The 19,627-nt window shown below is 40.8% G+C and overlaps 1 protein-coding gene across 1 annotated transcript in view; it reads right to left on the minus strand.

Annotated features, from left to right (window-relative positions):
- The window catches only part of LOC126260871 (centlein-like), a 571,430-nt gene that overhangs the window by 68,963 nt on the left and 482,840 nt on the right, over window positions 1–19,627 (minus strand). The window lies entirely within an intron of this gene.

A 19,627-nucleotide genomic window follows, 5' to 3' on the forward strand; every position in this document is an offset into this window, starting at 1 on the left:
GTACCGCCGAATTGCTCAACACGTGGGGCGTGAGGTCTCCACAGAACATCGATGTTGTCGCCAGTGGTCGGCGGAAGGTGCACGTGCCCGTCGACCTGGGACCGGACCGCAGCGACGCACGGATGCACGCCAAGACCGTAGGATCCTACGCAGTGCCGTAGGGGACCGCACCGCCACTTCCCAGCAAATTAGGGACACTGTTGCTCCTGGGGTATCGGCGAGGACCATTCGCAACCGTCTCCATGAAGCTGGGCTACGGTCCCGCACACCGTTAGGTCGTCTTCCACTCACGCCCCAACATCGTGCAGCCCGCCTCCAGTGGTGTCGCGACAGGCGTGAATGGAGGGACGAATGGAGACGTGTCGTCTTCAGCGATGAGAGTCGCTTCTGCCTTGGTGCCAATGATGGTCGTATGCGTGTTTGGCGCCGTGCAGGTGAGCGCCACAATCAGGACTGCATACGACCGAGGCACACAGGACCAACACCCGGCATCATGGTGTGGGGAGCGATCTCCTACACTGGCCGTACACCACTGGTGATCGTCGAGGGGACACTGAATAGTGCACAGTACATCCAAACCGTCATCGAACCCATCGTTCTACCATTCCTAGACCGGCAAGGGAACTTGCTTGTCCAACAGGACAATGCACGTCCGCATGTATCCCGTGCCACCCAACGTGCTCTAGAAGGTGTAAGTCAACTACCCTGGCCAGCAAGATCTCCGGATCTGTCCCCCATTGAGCATGTTTGGGACTGGATGAAGCGTCGTCTCACGCGGTCTGCACGTCCAGCACGAACGCTGGTCCAACTGAGGCGCCAGGTGGAAATGGCATGGCAAGCCGTTCCACAGGACTACATCCAGCATCTCTACGATCGTCTCCATGGGAGAATAGCAGCCTGTATTGCTGCGAAAGGTGGATATACACTGTACTAGTGCCGACATTGTGCATGCTCTGTTGCCTGTGTCTATGTGCCTGTGGTTCTGTCAGTGTGATCATGTGATGTATCTGACCCCAGGAATGTGTCAATAAAGTTTCCCCTTCCTGGGACAATGAATTCACGGTGTTCTTATTTCAATTTCCAGGAGTGTATATATATATCCCTATGTTCGGGGTTAGAATATGTTCAAAGATTTTACAACATATTGATCTTATTAATACTCGACGATAGTTTATTTCATATACTGGGCACAATTTTTTGCTGGCGGAATCTACGGTATTTTACAGCTAAAAAGTGGTTAGCTCAGTCGCAAATTCTGGACAGAATCTGTATCGGATTCCAAGGGGCCTTTGAGGCTTCGTTCAAATTTAATGATTTTAGGTGTAAAATCTTGAACGTGGATGGATACAGCAACTGTGGAATGGGATCTTCGTAAGGATAATGTGAAATACAGCCAATCAGTTGCGGAAAGGAAAGGTTTATTCTAACCCCTTGACCTATGTTTCGACGTCTTCAAAAGCATCTTCAAAGGGATGAATGATAACACCTACAGTATGAATAACAATAAAAAACACTCAACACTCAATAACCATTGAAATTATCATAAAAATTATAACAATTAAAAACGTCGAGAATGTTGAGGTGTTTCACCTCAAAAGCCGCGTAGCTGTATGAAGATACTTTATTTACAGCAACCGGTTTCACGTCAGAACAGACGCATCTTCAGGTTTATCTGCCAAGAATACACAAATCTTAGCATGAAATAACGAAAGGGTAGAAATACAGAACCATAGATAGTGTTGGCATTCATCAAAAAACCCTGAGAAGTACTCACAATGGTTATAATTTCATAATGTAGATGGACCTTTATAGAGTCCCTGCATTCGGGAAGTTATCCACGATAAGAATCAAACTACGTTGGTGAGTTGTCATAATAAAACTGAACATACCCAGAAGATGTTTGTCAAAAGTGCACAGAGCATGGCTGCTGAATGAACCAGGCCTAGAAAAAAAAGCAGGAAAAAAACAGACAATTGAATGACACACCAATGTGAAAAGAGATCGGTCTGTTAGCAATACGGCAGATGTAAGCACATCATACAGGATTTTACGTTTTACGTACATCAGTTTCAAACAGCTGTTGTCTGCCGAATCTCGTAATATATCCTACAGGGTGTTGTCCGGTAACTTATTTTTCATATTTCTTCCATTATCGACGATTCGGTTTCATATTATAGTATTAATATTTGGATGATATCTTCCTGTGTACAGATAGCACTTCTCCTAGTCGTTAGTTAATTTTTAGGCATTTTATCCTCGTTCACAGTAGTGTCCCATTCATTATATGTTTTTTCTCTCTCCGCGTTTTTTCTGGCCCTGACTCTTTCGGCTTTCATGCTTTGTATATTTTGACAAGCATCTTTTGAGTGTATTCAATTTTATTATGACAGTTCATCAACGTGGTTTGACTCTTAATGTGGATAACTTCCTGAATGTTGAAACTTCGTAATTTCCAGAATGAAACTTCCTGGCAGATTGAAACTGTGTGCCAGACCGAGACTCGAACTCGTGACCTTTGCATTTCGCCGGCAAGTGCTCTATCCTGTATCACTCCGATGGGAGGGTTTGGGTTTGGCAAATGCCTGGAGAGCGTTACCTGCCGTCATGTGTAGTGCCAACAGTGGTGGTGTTACGTTATGGGGGCGTATTTCGTAGTTAGGATGTGGTTCCCTTATTGCGCTTAAGAAAACACTACATGCGGAAGGATATGAACACATTTCACAGCATTATGTTCTGCATACAGAAGACGAACATTTCAAAGACGATGATAATTTGTATCAGCATGACTGTGGAGCAGCATACGTGAGACAATGGGCAGCAGCATCACTACCATCTTTGGTTTCGAGTCATGGGAAGAGTGGGCTCCCACTCCTTCATAGACATTCAGACACATTGTGAAAAGTATCCCCGGCAGCGATCAAGCCGTCATAAAGGCAAAGAATGAACATATCCCACATTAATGTCCGCTAATGAGTCTCCGGATACTTTTAATCGGACACTGTATATCCCTCTATCTTTCCAGTGGGGCGAGGACTAAATCAGGGCATTTGCTTATTCCAGATTTCAAATCATCTTTGAACTTAAAGCGAGGAAAGCAGAGTGGGAAGAAACGCGACAGTACAGAAGTCACTAGCGTTATTATCTGCAACCTGCTCTCACGAAAAGATCATGGCTTACAGCGTGGACATGCAATAGACGGCAGATAATGTCTATCTTCCAACACCATAAGGGCCACTTCCCCGGTTCCTTCTAGGTGATATGCATCGACAATTCTCTACTTGGCGATGTGACTGGACATCATTTGATTTAAATCAGCCACTCATTCCGTGGGAGTGGTGTTGTAAACACCAAGTCACTTGTGTAGAAGACAGCATCAGAAAATACAACAAATAACAGAATCATCACGAACTTTTTAAGGGATTGTTACTTGCCATGTAAGTAGGTGTTGTAGCGGGACTTTGAATTTCGCCGCGCTGCACTCGTTCCCTCAGACATGAATTGTGCCGTCGCAGCGGTATGAGCGCTCGACGGCAGAGAAAATACTAAAATTGTAACTCTTTTTTGTTTTCTATCCGTTTCTTTATTGTCTCTTGATAGCCGAAGCTTAAGGTAGACGTGATCTGATTAAGACGAAAAAAACTTATTAATGTGTAGACATTGTGGAAGTTGTTATGAACTTCGGAGGATGGAGAGAAGCAACTAAAATAAATTGCATTTAATATCAAGCCGGTTTTGGATACATTAGAGATTCCTGGACAATGAAACTTATCGCAAGATTTCGGAGCAGACTTTTCACGCAGAAATGTAGGAGGTTTTTGAAGACCAGGACGCCGCATGAAAGAAGACATTTAACCTGGTAAAGGATGAACTCTTATCTACGTCATTTCCCCCTGTCAGTTACATTTTGTTATTCTCTGTTCTTTTTCAATACTTTTTGTAGTGGAAATTGGTTTAACTTTTGCTCAAAAACGCCACAAGGACCACCCCAACAATAGCTTTTCTGTAATACGAAGTCCGATTTGCTTTTCATTCTTTCCCTTTTTTGTTTCACGGTCATTTACGATTTTAAAACCCCCCTTTTATTCACGATTTCTTCCCACATTTTCAACCTTTTTCTTTTTCTTTTCTTCTCTTCTATTTTCCTTTTTTATTAACCACTACAACTGGCTCCCGCGAGAGGACGCAATTTTCGGATGTGTCGTTTTGGAGCAAATTTGAAACTTTAATTTGTATTTTTTCCCAACAGAGAACAACCAAAAATCATGAAGTTTAAAGGGTTACTAAAACACCAACTTTATTGTACCTAAGCGAATGATTATACAACAATATTGTAAAGAATTTTTGTAACTGATTCAATCTGCTTTTCTTTTCATGGCATATATTGATGCAAAACTGTTATTTTGAGACCTTTTGGTGATTATCCGATGGAGATGTATTAAGAAAATCCATATTTTGACGAATACGATTTACGCAGAAGTGTTTGACCAGCCGCTGCAGGTCAGAAAATTTAATGGTGAGTCACACAATTATGTTTCATTCAAACATTCAATAGCCAACTGCAGAATCCATTTTTCCCTTTCCACACATCCTGTAGTTTTCTTCTAGATTTTTCCAAAATTATCTATCTCTGTTGTAGTTTGTGGTAATTATAGTATTGTTGTAGCTGCATATGAAGATCGTGAATTCGACCGCCAAACAGTCATTTGTTACGAAAAATTTTGTCCGCCCTGCTGCTTCTTTCTCAACCATTGTTTGCAATAGAGCAATCATTTACATTGACGAGAAAATATGTCAACCTAAATTTGACTCAAATCTTTATTAATCAATCTTATATTATTCTCTTTTTTACTTACGATTATACATCCTATTACAATGGAACGTGGTAAGGTAGAGATAGTTTCGGCAGATGAGTTAAGTGAACTAGATTCATCGTGCAACCAACAAGAAAGTCCGCGTTTCCCTCCATGGACGAGTTCACAGATCAATGCAATGATTTTGCCTCAAACTCGCAGCATTTGTGATAATACACAGATGGCGACTTTAAATGACGAAATGTGGAATGGACGTGAGACTAGACCGTCAGCGCCATTGTTAACATCAATGTCAGAACCGAATATGAGACAAATTCAGCAATGTGACACAAATCGGACACAAGAAACTGACAAACTGGACCGACTATTAGAGTTATTTGCAGACATGAAACGAGACGTTAGTCAGAAAATTGACATATTAAACCATACTATGACCGAAAATTTTGAACGAACGACAAAACAGATGACAGAATTAAATAACACCACTCAACAGCTCAGCCAGCGATTTGAGACACTGTCCGACCGAGTCACTAAACAGGAAGAAACTTTGGTTACATTCACACATGAAACAAAAAACAATATCACCCGATGTGAGAATCAGTTAACTCAAATAGTTAATGTGCAGCAGGAAGTGAACACCCGTGTGGAAGAGTTAGCTCAGGCCCACACTTCAGCTAGCTCCACCCAAGAAAAGCTGACTGAAGAAGTGGGAAATATTACCCAACAGCTCACAGTTCTTGAACAAACCCACCTCAGAGAAAAGATAGAAAAATTAGAAGATCGAGCGGACCTCGCGTCACTAAACAACGACACCAACATGGCCGAAAGAATTGTACACGAATGTAAATTGTGTGACGACTATCTGGACAAAAAACTTGAAACAATTACACAGGACATACTTTCAAAAACAAAGACACATGATAAAGACGAGACAAAACACATAGAAGACGAAGTGACTAAATTACGAGACAATGTTGTGCCGTGTTTGGCGATTGGTGCAAACGCGTCGTCAGGGAACGACAGAACAGCTAAAACCATGGCTAATGACACAGACAGAACACCTGTTGTTGAATCACCTATTTCCAATCAAAATTACAATGTGCCGATTTCTTTTCCACCAAACGAACAATATTACGGTACGACACCTAGAGTAGGAAGTGACACAAACTACGTCAATACAGTTATGCCAACCGGCATGGCCGATGACACGTTTGTAAGACATGGGCATTTTCAGACATTTTCCAGTGAGGACAAGCACAAAGTCCACCCTATTGTGTTTATTAGATCATTTGACGGTGTTTTTCCACGTAGTTGGTCAGAAGTCGATAAAATCAGATACGTCACCAATCTCATGAGAGGACGAGCAGCTAAGTGGGGTGCCGCTATGAAACGGCGGTGCCTTACGTTTGAACAGTTCGAACAAGCCTTCTTGGACGAATTCTGGTCCGAGAATGAGCAACAGAGTCTAAGGAGAGAAGCGTGCAACCCCGAGACCTATGACCCTAAAAAAGAGACACTAAGACAATACTTTGAGAGGTACCTAGACAAGACACTGTACTGGTCCAAACCAGCCGACTTGCCAGCGATAATTGACACTTTAAAGAGCCACTTACCCTTTCCATACCGAGACAGATTAATAGGAGTGCCGGAGAATGACGTTAAGACTTTCTTAAACTTCTTAGATCAAATGGACGTAGTTTACAGAGGCGATTCACGCCATTCAAATTTTACTCATATTAGTAACCAAAATCAGCACCCACCCCAAAGGAACCGTAGTGACGGTGGTTGGTGGAACCATCCGTCCGCGCTGCGACACAGTACGATGCCTGCGCGCGAAACATATTCAAATGGAAACGTGTATGACGGTAGGAACAACCACAGAAATTCGTGGAATAATAATAACAATAATAATTATCACCCATATCAAAATGGTAACTACATGCAAAATAAAAATCACAGACAGTACAACAACAACCGCAATGGGAGACGTGTGAATAACCGGTACAACCCGGGCTACTTTGACAGGAACGTGCCATATAACAGACATAATTACTATCAAAACAATAACAGTCCCAACAATCACCGACAGAATATGTGGAACACACAAAATTCACGCACGACAAATCATAACCCTCCACGGAATCCGCCGCCGTTTCCCAGTACAGTGATGCACTCCCCGCCACGAAGTAGCAACAACAATTGCGGCGCGCCATCAGCTGACGCGTGGGCGCCAACCGGCCGGAATGAAAACATAGTGGAGCTGGTCAATGAACCCGGCCAAACACAGCAGACGACGGAAAACAGTCGACGACCGAGCTAAGCGCGCGTGCTTCGGTCGGGAGGTGTTGTAAGAGCGCAACGGCTGAGACGGTTTGTTTCCTCAGGTACGATGACAAAATGACAGCAGAACATGAATTAACCGACGAGATAAACATTAAATCAGACAGTTGTGTTAAAGAATTCATACAAGCTACGGCATGGGTTAAGTTTAGCGATTATGATGTACAAATTTTATTCGATACTGGTGCTGCTGCAAGTGTGATGTCAACCGCATTCTATAATGAATTGAAACAAATTATAAACATACCTACATTACCTGTACAGAATTGCCACGTGGTTAGTGCCACAGGTACTAAATCTAAGAACATACGCATGCAAGCCCTTGTTAACTTCACATTTTCCAATACACAGTTCAAGTGTAATTTTCTGATTGTAGACAAGCTTATCGTACACTGCATCCTAGGGATGGATTTTTTGAATGAACACAAAGCAATCATAGATTTAAGTAATGGCATATGTCAATTATCCGTAGGAGAACAATTAATTAATGTTGAACTTAACAAGACGATTGAACCACGACAAAAACATTACGAAGTAAGTCAATTTCAATTGGTATATCCTACCATAGTTAGTGTATGTAATTTAACACCTGAAGATTCAGACTATCAGGAGACTGAGCAGGATTTATTGTATCAGAAATGTGTCGAATATGACTATTTAACGAAACAACAGCAAGAAGAATTGTACAAATTATTATGTGATTATGCACAAGTTTTCAGTGAGAGGCCTGGTGTAATCAGAGGTTATAGCTACAAAATGGATGTTAAGCCACATAAGACTTATTGTAGAACACATTATAATATTCCATGGGCGAAGAAACCTGCAGTTTTACGTGAAATCGAGCGTATGTTGACCTGGGGTGTCATAGAAAAATCACATTCCCCTTATTGCAGTCCTATCCTGGCGGTAGGCAAGCAAGATGGCAGTGTCAGATTGGTGCTAGACGCACGTGAAATCAACAAAATTATTATACTAGTTAACACAAGACCCGTCAACTTGGATGAACAGTTGCTAAAATTTTATAATGTACAATACCTAACTAATATTGACCTCCGCTTATCGTATTGGCAGGTGTCCCTTCACAATGACAGTCGTAAATACACTGATTTCCTTTGTGAAGGACGCAGTTATCAGTTTTGTGTGTTACCTTTTGGTTTGCGCGTAAGCGCGGGCGTGTTCATCGAGGCGCTTGACGCCGTTCTCGGCCCGTGTTTGTTGTCACGCGTCACGGCGTACGTCGATGACATTGTCGTGGCAACAAATACGTGGGAGGAACATATTGATCTGTTACAGCAAATTTTATTTAAATTTTCACAAGCTGGAGTCACAGTAAATCTTTCGAAGTCCAAAGTAGGAAGGCGTGAAATCAAGTTTTTAGGCCATATTATCTCGCCGGAAGGCATTCGTCCCGATTCTAAGAAGTAAATGATACATTGGTGACAGATGTGTATAGTGTTGCAGAACTTTTTAACAAACATTATATAACTGTTACTGAAAAGATGGGGTTGTCAGGTTCGGTAGATGCTGCTATGGATTACCTTAGACCAGACATTTCAAGTAACTTCCTTAATATGAATTTGACCCTCACTACCCCAACAGAAATAATGTCCATCATAAAATCTTTAAAATCAAAAACATCTAGTGGGTATGATGAAATATCAACAAAGTTAATTAAAGAATGTGATTCTGAGCTAAGTAACATATTAAGCTATCTGTGTAACTAGTCGTTTATTAGTGGAATATTTCCTGAATGGCTGAAATATGCTGAAGTTAAGCCACTGTTTAAGAAGGGAGATAAAGAAATAGCATCAAATTTCCGTCCAATTTCACTGTTGCCAGCATTCTCAAAAATTTTCGAAAAAGTAATGTACAGTCGTCTTTATAACCATCTTATCTCAAATAACATACTGTCAAAGTCACAGTTTGGATTTCTAAAAGGTTCTGATATTGAGAAGGCTATCTACACTTACAGTGAAAATGTGCTTAATTCATTAGACAAAAAATTGCAGGCAACTGGTATATTTTGTGATCTGTCAAAGGCATTTGACTGTGTAAATCACAATATCCTTTTAAGTAAACTAGAATATTATAGTATAACAGGAAATGCTGCAAAATGGTTCAAATCTTATATCTCTGGCAGGAAACAAAGGGTGTTATTAGGAAAGAGACATGTATCAAGCTATCAGGCCTCATCCAACTGGGAACTAATTACATGTGGGGTCCCACAAGGTTCCATTTTGGGGCCCTTACTTTTTCTTGTGTATATCAATGACCTTTCATCAGTAACATTACCAGATGCCAAGTTTGTTTTGTTTGCCGATGATACAAACATTGCAATAAATAGAAAGTCAAATGTAGTCTTAGAAAGATCAGCCAATAAAATATTTGTGGACATTAATCACTGGTTCCTAGCCAATTCTTTGTCACTAAACTTTGAAAAAACACACTACATGCAGTTCAGAACTTGTAAGGGGTGTCCCAAGAGTATATGTCTAACATATGATGACAAGAAGATAGAAGAAGTGGACAGTGTTAAATTCTTGGGATTACAGCTTGATAATAAATTCAACTGGGAGGAGCACACCACAGAACTGCTGAAGCGTCTTAACAAATCTCTGTTTGCAATGCGAATTTTGTCAGACATAGGGGATATAAAAATGAAAAAGCTGGCATACTATGCTTACTTTCATTCCATAATGTCATATGGGATTATTTTTTGGGGTAATTCATCAAGCCAAGCTAAAGTTTTCCGGGCACAAAAACGTGCAGTGAGAGTTATATGTGGTGTGAACTCAAGTACATCCTGCAGAAGCCTGTTTAGGGAACTAGGGATACTAACTACTGCTTCCCAATATATTTATTCCTTAATGAAATTTGTCATTAAAAATATATCACTTTTTCAAACCAACAGCTCAATTCATGGAATCAATACTAGAAATAAGAATAATCTTCACAAGGATTTAAAGTCACTTAGTCTTGTACAAAAAGGTGTGCATTATTCAGGAACACAAATTTTCAATAACTTGCCTGCAGCCATAAAAAGCTTAACAACCAATGAAATTCAGTTTAAGAGAAGCCTAAAGGATTTATTGGTGGCCAACTCCTTCTACTCCATTGATGAATTTCTTAGTAAAACCAACTGATTTGTATATAAGTACAACATAACTTCTGCACAATTTCAGTGCAGTAATGTGTTCATTGAAAATTTGTGTGTGTGTGTGTTTTAGTATAATCTAACTTCTGCACCATTTCAGTGCAGTAATGTGTTCATTGTAAATAAGTATTACAGTAGTTGTATTACCTTATAAATAAATAAAAAACTTTTTTATTTTAAATTCAGTGCATTAGTATTTGTAAAATGACTCTTAGTGTTCATTAAAAAATGACGATCATTCCACTTGGGACCTGTGGAATGGTACATTAGCTTATTTGTTTTAGTTGTAAATATTTGTCATGTATTGTTGTTTTTCTGACATGTTCCACATCCTGGAGGACCTCCTCACTACGGATCAATTGGAATGAAAGTAAATCTAATCTAATCTAATCTAATTGATGCTATTCGTAATTTCCCTCCTCCACAAAACCGCAAACAGTTGAAAGCATTCTTAGGTTTATCTTCTTTCTTTCGGAAGTTTGTTTCAAAACAGCTTCTGAACAGCTCTCACCTGCTAACTTTACTGAAAAAGAACGCAATTTGGAGATGGACAGAGTTTTGCCAAGCCGATTTTCAGGCTATTAAAGATGCATTGGTGAACGCACCCCTCCACTGCCACCCTGACATGACGTCAGATTTTTGCCTAGCCACGGATTCGTCATCATACGGCCTTGGAGCTTTTCTATTTCAAATTCAATCCGAATCAAGACAATCTGTCATCAAACCGTTAGGTTTTGCGAGCCGCACGCTCACTGAATGCGAGAGGTCGTACTCGGTGACGGAACGGGAGGCTCTTGCCATTATTTGGGTATTCCGTAAGTTTCGCTACTTTCTTTGGGGTAAACATACTCGCATATACACAGACCACCAAGCCCTTTCTTTCTTGCTATAATGCAAATTGCTTCATTCACGGCTCACCCGGTGGTGCCTTTCACTCCAAGAATACAGCTTCGAAATTATTTGCATTAAAGGTAAATCAAACGTAGTAGCCGATGCCCTGTCCCGTTTGCCCCAAGGCATACAGGATTTTTCGGAACTTTCCGAGCAAACATCAGACATTAACATCTTACTTATGTATGATGGTACATACGCCCCATACTACCGCAATATGTGCAATAACTTTGCTTCATTTCAGGACAGCGACCCCAGGTGGTCAAATATCAAAAAGAAATTACGTACAGATCCTTCTTCACATTTACAAAAATATTACACAATACACAAAAATGTACTTTTTCATAGGCGTACCCCAGACTCGCACCATTGGTGTGTTTGTCTACCCGACGCGCATGTTGACGATTTTATTCTGTTTACACACAAAACTTGGGAACATTACGAAGTCACCAAATGCACTGTTAAAATAGTACAGTACTGTTATTTTCCCAATCTGCGTCGGAGAGTGTTGCAAATTGTTTGTAAATGTATCATCTGCCAAAAAGCAAAATTTTCCAACCGATCATCTTTGAATGAATTACATCCTATTGTACCAACCCGACCTTTGGAGATAGTATCGTTGGATATCGCCGGACCTTATCCCAGAGCTCGTGGAGGTGTGAAATACATCGTTGCTGTATTTGATGTCTTCTCAAAATACTTAAAATTGTATGCTATCCTCACTGTCAACGCATCTGCTATTACTAGACGTTTGACTAACAGTTACTTCACAAGGTTTGGCAAACCCCACTGCATTATCACGGATAACGCACCCTATTTTACGGGAAGAAAAAGGAAATCTTTTGTTGCCACACATAACATCAAACATATTCTTACATCAGCATTTCACCCGGAAGGGAACCCCGTAGAAAGGATTTTTAGAGAGTTTGGTCAATTCATGAGAATACATTCACCTCGCAAACACACAAAGTGGATCGAATTTTTAGCACCCTTTGAGCAGATAGTAAACAATTTGCCTCATGCCTCAACAGGATACCCACCACAGGAATTATTATTAAACAAACCTGAACAGAACAAGTGGGCTATGCCCATTCCAAAGCTAACCGCATCCACAACACATACACCTTTGGAAGAGAAAGTAAGACAGGCATACACTACGTTGTGCAATAAAGCCAAGATCAGGAAAGAGAAGTATGACAAACATGTTACAAATACACAAACCTATCAGGTTGATGACCTTGTTCTTTTGCGTTCACATCCCAAGTCTACAAAGTTAAAACAACTGAACAGAAAATGGCAGCTATTATTCAGGTCCTTTCAGAATAGCAAGCATACCTCACCCAGCTTGTTACTCCCTAGAATACCCGTTATCTCACAAGCCGAGGGGGCTGCATCCCCACAGACATTTGAAACCCTCTGTGCACTAAAACAACATAATATAATGATAACTAAGTTGAACATGAGCAAGTTGCTGTGAAAACGAGATCATAAATATTTGTATTGAATACACGAACATTAAGTTATACAGCCTAAGAATACAAACATTCATTTATGGAAATTATATACTGCAGTTACACTTGTACACATAATTATGAAGTGAAGGTAAACCCAGGTGAGTACACTTACTGAATGAGAAAAGATATTCATATAGGAATGAGATCTACGCAGGTTACATTTGTTATTAATTGTAAATTATAAGGTGAATCAACAACTAGTTAGTTATTTCAAGGCACTTTAATGAGAGGAAATAATAGCTATTGAGATCAGTAATGACGTAGGTATGTAGAAGAATGAATGAAGACGTAAGAATGAATGATCAGTGTGAATGAGTTAATATTTAGGTTAATATAAGAAGGTAAGTTACTGTGAAGTAGTTGATGGAGACAAGAGATTATTTGAGGAAGATGATATTGGAGTTTTATGAGAATGGAAGTGCCAGATGGCCCCACGTATGTGATATATTAATGTTTGATGAGGAATATGTTTAATGTATAAGGATATATATATTATGATGAATATGTGAGTAAGGAATGAGTGAGAATGTTTGGTAATATTGTGCTACATAGAGAAGTGAGTAAACAGTCTACATCTTTAAGATTACATAAGAATTTCAGTTTGAAAGAAAACATTTGTGATGAGTTAGAACACGTGAGTACAAGGCGTTAATGGTGAATCTATTTACAGTGCCCTTGAAAATGAACGAATGCAAGAAAAGCAGAGTGAACATAATGATGATTACAGCTGTTGAAAGAAGTGTAATAAGAATGTGACACGTAAACACATAAGCTTTAATTTATTTCAGAAGTGTAACTTAGTAACCTTTCGTTAAGTTTTGTTAAGCCATTGTGCGGAAGAAAACATTTATAATTCGTGTTCAGACAGGAGAATGATATTTTAAGGAACTTAAGTTGAAAGAAATATAGTTTTTACACAGCCCTCATGTGAATACATTTGTATAAAAAAATTTTTTTTTACGAAAGTGAAATTTAGTGCCATGTTAGCCTTTATTATACTTACACACGACAGAGAACCCTGAGGAAGCTAAAGATAGGAGAGTTATTAAGGCCGTTTTTGCGACTCGTACAACACCTCCACTTAAGCGAACAGATGACAAAATTACATCTACTTTGAAGACATTATTTGTCTTTTCAGGTAATGCTAGGTAAGTGCAAAGGAGAAATGACCACCCGTGCAACCAACGTCGAGCAACAGACACTGCGGAAGAGATATTATACTGTCAATTATAATACTATGTTCTTTATTTATGTTTTATAGAAAGAAATGATATATGTACACAACATACATGATGTAGAGAAGTAGAAGAAAGTTCATGGTTGAACTCTTGAGAGGAAATTTGATATCTCATTATATAATACACATTATGAGAGAGACAATCACTGTGAGATATATTTTCCATTTGTATAGACGGTATCCACAAGAAGTGGAGATATTGAGGAAGTACTGAACAGACATGCGATTCACTCATGCAAGGATTTGTTAAGGTATAACACCCCAAGTCATATGAACAATCACAACACAAACAGAGAATCTGTCATGATGTTACACTACACAGACTTGACGTAAGGACACTTACATTTACCCATGATTTGGTAAATTGTAAGCACCTCCTTTCACACACCCCTTGAAGGTGATGCAAACGTTATAATGTATTGTGTTCTCTTTTTATGTAGTAGCTGTAGGATTTGGTAGTTTATAGGTAGTGTAGTGAATAGTTTCTTCCATTCTATCTTTCTTTCTTTCTCCTTTACCCTACCACCTCCTGCAGCTGGGTATTGTTTGTTTGTGGAATGTAAGAATATATTGTGTGACAGTAAACTTTCAAGTATGAATAGAAAGACATGAATATTGATGGCATTACAAGCCTGGTCAACCACTAGCCACGATATGGAATTAAAAGAAAGAAAGAAATAATAAATGAAGGAAAGCCCGTGCTTTAAATATTAAGTCTGATATCCCTTGGCACGCCCAAACCTGAATAAAAAAAAATAATACCCCAATAAAAGAAAGTAGCCAATGGGACTTAGTATAATTTTTAGTGTAAATATTTCACATGCATATTCTTGTAAATTTATATGTATTTGTGTATGGGTTAAAACTTTGCATATTGTCAACATATTTTGAAATGTGACCACGAAATGTAAGCTTTCATAATTAACGATGTAAACATGCTGGGACACAGTGAACTTTGTTAAAATGTAAATATTGCAAAACTGTGTTAAACTGTGTACGTTATAAACGACGAAATTTGTGAAACTTATGGTGCATAAACCAAATAACTGTTTGTAAACAGATATAAACTGCAATTTACTTCGACGATAATGAGGATTTTCACACTGCAAATGAACGTTTGTTGGCAAGTGTAAACAACGTGGTGAAACACCTACCTTTGCGAACATCGACGCCGATGTTCCTGGCCGGCCTTCAGATGCTTTGGAGACAACAAACTCAGCACCTGTCGTAGGCGATGTGGAGGCTAAAAACTACATCGACCATATATGCCCCGGGAACAATAGTCATGAAAACGCACAAGGACCTGGAGTGTTGTGTCGTAACAGAAGACATAGACATTGCTTCAGATCACGCACACGCTCAATCTTATGGTGTCACCGGACTTAACACGCCATTTATGCTGGAATAACAACTTGTAATGAACACTATGTGAGAGTGAATACTGTTCAAGACTGTCATAACACAGCGATTTTGAAATTGCCGCACGCGAAATTCAGTGATGCTACTGCGCATGCGCAAAGGCTACGTGCTGCCAGAGACGCATTGGGAAACCAACGCTGGGAGCACACAACATTAACTGCGCTGGCGAGCAGCTTGTTCAAACAAACTGTATGTAAATATATATATTAATAGTGTAAAAAGGATCCAAACAGTAATAATTGTATTTAGTATATAGGTTTAGAAAGTAAGTGTTGGCAAAGATTATCCCCTATGGGTGCACGTGGCCTTTCCAATGAAAATATGCATATATTGACTTTTAGGTTTGCTAGCCTGCCACGCTAAATGTTTTAGCGTGACAGTCGAGGGGGCGATGTAGCGGGACTTTGAATTTCGCCGCGCTGCACTCGTTCCCTCAGACATGAATTGTGCCGTCGCAGCGGTATGAGCGCTCGACGGCAGAGAAAATACTAAAATTGTAACTCTTTTTTGTTTTCTATCCGTTTCTTTATTGTCTCTTGATAGCCGAAGCTTAAGGCAGACGTGATCTGATTAAGACGAAAAAAACTTATTAATGTGTAGACATTGTGGAAGTTGTTATGAACTTCGGAGGATGGAGAGAAGCAACTAAAATAAATTGCATTTAATATCAAGACGGTTTTGGATACATTAGAGATTCCTGGACAATGAAACTTATCGCAAGATTTCGGAGCAGACTTTTCACGCAGAAATGTAGGAGGTTTTTGAAGACCAGGACGCCGCATGAAAGAAGACATTTAACCTGGTAAAGGATGAACTCTTATCTACGTCATTTCCCCCTGTCAGTTACATTTTGTTATTCTCTGTTCTTTTTCAATACTTTTTGTAGTGGAAATTGGTTTAACTTTTGCTCAAAAACGCCACAAGGACCACCCCAACAATAGCTTTTCTGTAATACGAAGTCCGATTTGCTTTTCATTCTTTCCCTTTTTTGTTTCACGGTCATTTACGATTTTAAAACCCCCTTTTTATTCACGATTTCTTCCCACATTTTCAACCTTTTTCTTTTTCTTTTCTTCTCTTCTATTTTTCTTTTTTATTGACCACTACAGTGTGTTTCCACTGGGAGCTTCACAAAATCCAACTGGGTGTCAGCCGACAGTGCTATGTTTATGTATTGCTAAATCTTTACCTTGCAGATACCATTAGGATATTATGCCCACAAATAACTTTGTATTATTGTTTACATTTTTCCTTTAATACCGGTAGTCTAAAAAATTAGATCTTGGGCATTACTAACCGCATCAGCTGTATTTTGGTCCTTTATTACTGTACAACTACTGGTTTCGTGGCGTTAAAACCACATCTTCAGGTGACATCCGTATAAAAATAAATCCAGAAGGAATAACAACCCTGACACATACACTGGCATGGTAAATTGTTTTAAGATTTTTAAAAATATTAAAAACTTTTACTTGAGAATATGAGAATGTTATTACTGACATGATTAAGTTCAATGAAAGAATCACTAGAAAGTAGCAAACACATGCAGCGCTAAAAACCCCGAATGCCCCTCTGCCGAATATCGTCACGTCTTTGAGTAGTCTCTCCAGTTTGGTATTAAGCTCACTAATCTGGATACGACATCATCCAGGCGAATTGTTGCTCGAAACATGTATTGGCGCAGACCGATGTGGGCGGTATTATGGTAGGAGGGATATTCACTCGGGCTTCCATGATAGCTGTGGATTACGCGGACATTACTGAGGACCACTTCCATCCCTTCGTGCTTGCTGTCTTCCTCGAGGGGGATGGGTTCTTCCAGCAGGATAAATGTCTTTTTCAGAAGCCCAGAATCGTGCTGCAGTGGTTCGAGAAGCATGATAGTGAATTCACATTGATGTATTGGCCACGAAATTTGTCTGATTTGAACCAGATGGATCACATTTGGGACGCTATCGGGTGTTATCTCAGCGGCCACAAAGCACCGGCCCGTAAGTTACAGGAACTACGTGAGCTGCGCGTAGTCATCTAGCGCCACATACCTCTGCAAACCTACCAAGGGCTCGACTAATCCATGCCACGCCAATCTCTGCCGTACTGCGTTTCGAAGTTAGACCAACATGCTACACTACTGGCCATTAAAATTGCTACACCAAGAAGAAATGCAGATGATAAACGGGTATTCATTGGACATATATATTATACTAGAACTGACATGTGATTACATTTTCACGCAATTTGGGTGCATAGATCCTGAGAAATCAGTACCCAGAACAACCACCTCTGGCCCTAATAACGGCCTTGATACGCCTGGGCATTGAGTCAAACAGAGCTTGGATGGCGTGTACAGGTACAGCTGCCCATGCAGCTTCAACACGATACCACAGTTCATCAAGAGTAGTGACTGGTGTATTGTGACGAGCCAGTTGCTCGGCCGACATTGACCACGCTTTTTCAATTGGTGTGAGATCTGGAGAATGTGCTGGCCAGGGCAGCAGTCGAACATTTTCTGTATCCAAAAAAGCCCGTACAGGACCTGCAACATGCGGTCGTGGATTATCCTGCTGAAATGTAGCAATTCGCAGGGATCGAATGAAGGGTAGAGCCACGGGTCGTAACACATCTGAAATGTAACGTCCGCTGTTCAAAGTGCCGTCGATGCGAACAAGAGATGACCGAGACGTGTAACCAATGGCACCCCATACCATCACGCCTGGTGATACGCCAGTATGGCGATGACGAATACACGCTTCCAATGTGCGTTCACCGCGATGTCGCCAAACACGGATGCTACCATCATGATGCTGTGAACAGAACCTGGATTCATCCGAAAAAATGACGTTTTGCCATTCGTGCACCCAGGTTCGTCGTTGAGTACACCATCGTAGGCGCTCCTGTCTGTGACGCAGCGTCAAGGGTAACCGCAGCCACGGTCTCCGAGCTGATAGTCCATGCTGCTGCAAACGTCGTCGAACTGTTCGTGCAGATGGTTGTTGTCTTGCAAACGTCCCAATCTGTTGACTCAGGGATCGAGACGTGGCTGCACGATCCGTTACAGCCATGCGAATAAGATACCTGTCACCTCGACTGCTAGTGATACGAGGCCGTTGGGATCCAGTACGGCGTTCCGTATTACCCTCCTGAACTCACCGATTCCATATTCTGATAACAGTCATTGGATCTCGACCAACGCGAGCAGCAATGTCGCGATACGATAAACCGCAATCGCAATGGGCTACAATCCGACCTTTATCAAAGTCGGAAACGTTGTGGTACGCATTTCTCCTCCTTACACGAGGCATCATAACAACGTTTCACCAGGCAACGCCGGTCAGCTGCTGTTTATGAGAGATCTGCTGGAAACTTTCCTCATGTCAGCACGTTGTAGGTGTCGCCACCGGTGCCAACCTTGTGTGAATGCTCTGAAAAGCTATTCATTTGCTTATCACAGCATCTTCTTCCTGTCGGTTAAATTTCGCGTCTGTAGCACGTCATCCTCGTGGTGTAGCAATTTTAATGGCCAGTAGTGTATTTACATAGGGGGCTAGTAATGCTTAGTAGAACAACATAGCACCAACTAGCACTCCAGTTTGTGTGGAAGTTGAGAGCTGCCACTCTGGAGGTTCACGTTTGTGGCCATATAAAGGATATTTGTAGATATGAATTTCTAACAACAAATCTTTGGTTAGAGGCTTCTTATAGTATTTCATCCTAACGTAGTGGTGGACGTATTCATAACATATGCTCCTCCTCCTTCTCCTCCGTCCGAAAAGGCCTCGGAAGGCGTAACGGCATCGACCGACCGCCGCGTCATCCTCAGAGGATGAGCGTCACTGGATGCGGTTATTGAGCGGCATGTAGTCAACACATTGCTCTCCTGGCCACTGTCAATTTTCGTGACCGAAGCCGTTACTTTTCAATCACGGAGCTCCTCAATTGGCTACACAAATGCTGAGTGCTTCCTGCTTGCCAACAGCGCTCGGCACACCCGGACGGTCACCCATACGATTTCTAGCCAAGCCCGACAGAGCTTAACTCGGTGATCCAATGGGTATCGGTGTTACCACCGTGGCAAGGCCGTCGGCCTTCATAACATATGGTAACACAAATTTCTGTAAACAGAATGCTTTCTCAGGATCTGATGCCGTTATTTTTGTAGCTAACGCCAACGACCCAATGACAGAAACTACAAGCACTGAATGGAAGCTACAAGCTTCGAGCTGACCCATTTCTGATAGATGTTTAATACATTACTGTCGCA

Source organism: Schistocerca nitens, chromosome 5 (genome assembly GCF_023898315.1).
Source record: "Schistocerca nitens isolate TAMUIC-IGC-003100 chromosome 5, iqSchNite1.1, whole genome shotgun sequence".
Lineage (NCBI taxonomy): Eukaryota > Metazoa > Arthropoda > Insecta > Orthoptera > Acrididae > Schistocerca > Schistocerca nitens.